Source organism: Eriocheir sinensis, chromosome 33 (genome assembly GCF_024679095.1).
Source record: "Eriocheir sinensis breed Jianghai 21 chromosome 33, ASM2467909v1, whole genome shotgun sequence".
In the NCBI taxonomy this organism is placed as follows: domain Eukaryota; kingdom Metazoa; phylum Arthropoda; class Malacostraca; order Decapoda; family Varunidae; genus Eriocheir; species Eriocheir sinensis.
This window is the reverse complement of record NC_066541.1, coordinates 4,671,136-4,675,231: the sequence shown is the minus strand read 5'-3', so window position 1 is coordinate 4,675,231 and position 4,096 is coordinate 4,671,136.

Below are 4,096 nucleotides of genomic sequence, written 5' to 3'. Positions count from 1 at the left end.
ACCACTGACGGTGGGAGCTTATTCCATTCTCGCACTACAACGTTGGTGAAGAAAAATTTTGTGCAGTCTGAATTTACTTGTCTACATTTGAGCTTTGTGCCATTGTTCCTCGTTCGCAAAGTGTCATTGATCATAAACAATTTTGATCTGTCTACATTCGTGAAACCATTAAGTATTTTAAAACATTCGATCAGTTTTCCTCGGAGGCGACGTTTCTCAAGAGAGAACATGTTAAGGGTGGAAAGCCTTTCTTCGTAGGATTTGTTGCGCAAGGAAGGGATCATTTTTGTTGCTCGACGCTGAACACCTTCTAGTTTAGCAATGTCCTTTGCATGGTGGGGAGACCAAAACTGTACCGCATATTCCAAGTGGGGTCTGACTAAACTATTGTAGAGCGGAAGTATTACATCTTTATTTTTGAATAAAAAGTTTCTTTTAATGAAGCCCAACATTCTGTTCGCTTTATTTGCTGCATCGATGCATTGATGTGAGAATTTGAGGTTTGATGCGATTTTAATCCCCAGGTCCTTAACGCATTGAACACTTGTGAGTTTAACGCCGCGTATTTCGTAATCGAACTTCTTATTTTTTGTTCCAACTTGAAGGACCTGGCACTTGTCTACGTGAAAGGGCATCTCCCATTTATCCGACCAAGCTGAAATTTTGTGCAAATCCTCTTGGAGGCTTTGCCTGTCTTCGTCAGTGAGAACCGAGTTACCAATCTTTGTGTCGTCTGCAAATTTACTAATGCGATTATTGAGTCCAACATCCACGTCGTTGATGTAAATAATGAAGAGCACTGGGCCAAGAACCGAGCCCTGAGGGACGCCACTAGTGACAGGCGCCCACTCTGAGTTAAATCCGTCAATCACTACTCTTTGTTGTCTGTTGCTCAACCAATTCGCGATCCATTGGTTTACTTGACCGTCAATGCCTATTTGCTTTAATTTATAAAGTAATTTATGATGTGGGACTTTATCAAACGCTTTCTGGAAATCAAGATAGACTACGTCCACTGATTTGGTTACGTCATAAATTGAGAAGAGATCATTATAAAAGGTCAGTAGGCTTGACAGTCAGGATCTTTTGCTACGGAAGCCATGTTGTGAATCCCCAATTAATGAGTGGCTTTCGAGGTAACTCACAATTTTGTCTCTAATTATGCTCTCGAGTAGCTTACCTACAATTGAAGTTAGACTAATGGGTCGGTAGTTACCTGGTATTTTTTTGTCTCCTTTCTTAAAAATCGGTGTCACGTTAGCCTTTTTCCAATCTGAAGGGACGATGCCTTGTCGCAAGGACATATTGAATACGGTAGTGAGGGAGGAGACTATTTCGCTCTTTGTTTCTTTAAGCAGTATAGGATATACTTTGTCGGGTCCGGGACTTTTATTTGTTTTAAGTGAATGGAGAGCTTTAAGGACTTCGTCGGTTGTTATTTCAAAATTAGGCAATGCATGCTCGAGATTTACAATAGTACTGGTGTTGTTGGTAGCGAGAGGAAGACTGTTAGTATTAAACACCGAGGAGACGTAATTGTTTTAGAGGTTTGCAATGTGTTGGCTGTCAGTCACTAGTGCACCGTCGCTGTTTGTTAAAGGTCCAATACCACTTTTGATCGCCTTTCTGTTGTTTATGTAACTGAAGAAAGATTTCGGATTATTTTTACAGTTGGCTGCAATATTTTCTTCATATCTACGCTTTGCCTGACCTACTAGTCTTTTTACTCGTCGCCTGGCATCATTATAAAGTCTAATGTTTTCGGGCGTGCTTTGTTCTTTCTTTAACCTGTAAAACAATTTTCTCACATTGACTGATTGTTTAATTTCGCTATTAAACCACGGTGGGCTTTTATTAGTGTTAATTCGCTTCTCGCACAAGGGGACGAATGTGTTCTGAGTGAGTAAGTGATTTTTAAAGCTTAGCCAGGCTTCATCTACGTTGCCGTCATCTGATAGTTGTATTTCTGTTAGTTTTTGTCGGATTTCTACGAAGTTAGCTCTTTTGAAATTGGGCACCTTTACTTTATTTTCAGTCGCTGATGATTGAGCTCTAATGTCGACGCGCACTAATTTATGATCGCAAGAGCCGAGGTGTTCTCCTACCGTGACACTACTGACTAGGTTATCTTGGGTCGTTATAACAAGGTCGAGTATATTATTTTGTCGAGTTGGCTCAGAAACCATTTGGCTTAGATAATTTTCTTCTAGAAATTCGAGTAAGAGTATGAAATGAAAAGAGAAGCAGAAGAGGATGAACTGGAGGATAGGGGAGAGGAAGAAGGAGGAGGAGGAGTTGGTGGAGGAGGAGGAGGAAGAGGAGGAGGGTGGGTTTGTATAGGAGCGAGAAAGGAAGAGTATGAAATGAATAGAGAAGCGGAAGAGGATGAACTGGAGGATAGGTGAGAGGAAGAAGGAGGAGGAGTTGAAGAAAGAGAGGGAGGAGAAGGATGGATGGATGGATGGACGGAAGAGAAAGAAAAGAGAGTAAGAGGAAGAAGTGAATAGAGAAGGGCAAGAAGATGAGCAGGAGGAAAGGGGAGAGGAAGAAAGAGGAGGAAGAGAAGGAGGAGGATTTAGGATAATAGATGGGTTTGTAAAGGAGAAGGGAAAGTAAAAGGAGAAAAGAGAGCAAGAAGAGGAAGATAATGGAGAAAAGTAAGAACAGGAAGTAGAGGAGGAAGGAGAAGGAAAGAAAGAGAAAGAAAAGAAAGGGCAGGACAAGGAGGAGGAGAAGGAAAAAGAGTAAAAAGAGAATGAGGTTAAGGAGGAGGAAGAAGAGGTGGAGGAAGAAAATGACGTGTTGGGTTTACAAAAAGAGAGGAGTAGGGAAAGAAAAAGAGAGGAGTAGGGAAAGAAAAAGAGAGGAGTAGGAAAAGAGAAAAAGAGAGGAGTAGGAAAAGAGAAAAAGAGAGGAGTGGGAAAAGAAAAGAGAGGAGGAAAAGAAAAAGAGAGGAGGAGGAAGAAAAAAGAGAGGAGTTGGAAAAGGAAAAGAGAGGAGTAGGAAAAGAAAAAGAGAGGAGTAGGAAAAGAAAAAGAGAGGAGTAGGGAAAGAAAAAGAGAGGAGTAGGAAAAGAGAAAAAGAGAGGAGTAGGAAAAGAGAAAAAGAGAGGAGTGGGAAAAGAAAAAGAGAGGAGTAGGAAAAGAAAAAGAGAGGAGGAGGAAAAGAAAAAAGAGAGGAGTTGGAAAAGGAAAAGAGAGGAGTAGGAAAAGAAAAAGAGAGGAGTAGGAAAAGAAAAAGAGAGGAGTAGGGAAAGAAAAAGAGAGGAGTAGGAAAAGAAAAAAGAGAGGAGGAAAAGAAAAGAGAGGAGGAAAAGAAAAAGAGAGGAGTGGGAAAAGAAAAAGAGAGGAGTGGGAAAAGAAAAAGAGAGGAGTGGGAAAAGAAAAAGAGAGGAGTGGGAAAAGAAAAAGAGAGGAGTAGGAAAAGAAAAGAGAGGAGTAGGAAAAGAAAAAGAGAGGAGTGGGAAAAGAAAAAGAGAGGAGTGGGAAAAGAAAAAGAGGAGTGGGAAAAGAAAAAGAGAGGAGTAGGAAAAGAAAATATAGGAGTATGAAAATAAAAAGAGAGGAGTAGGAAAAGAAAAGAGAGGCGTATTAAAAGAAAAAGAGAGGAGTGGGGAAAGAAAAAGAGAGGAGTAGGAAAAGAAAAGAGAGGAGTAGGAAAAGAAAAAGAGAGGAGTAGGAAAAGAAAAGAGAGGAGTAGGAAAAGAAAAAGAGAGGAGTAGGAAAAGAAAAAGAGAGGAGTAGGAAAAGAGAAAAAGAGAGGAGTAGGAAAAGAGAAAAAGAGAGGAGTAGGAAAAGAGAAAAAGAGAGGAGTGGGGAAAGAAAAAGAGAGGAGTAGGAAAAGAAAAGAGAGGAGTAGGAAAAGAAAAAGAGAGGAGTAGGAAAAGAGAAAAAGAGAGGAGTAGGAAAAGAAAAAAGAGAGTAGTTGGAAAAGAAAAAGAGAGGAGGAGGAAAAGAAAAAAGAGAAGAGTTGGAAAAGGAAAAGAGAGGAGTAGGAAAAGAAAAAGAGAGGAGGAGGAAAAGAAAAAAGAGAAGAGTTGGAAAAGGAAAAGAGAGGAGTAGGAAAAGAAAAAGAGAGGAGGAGGAAAATCGAAAAA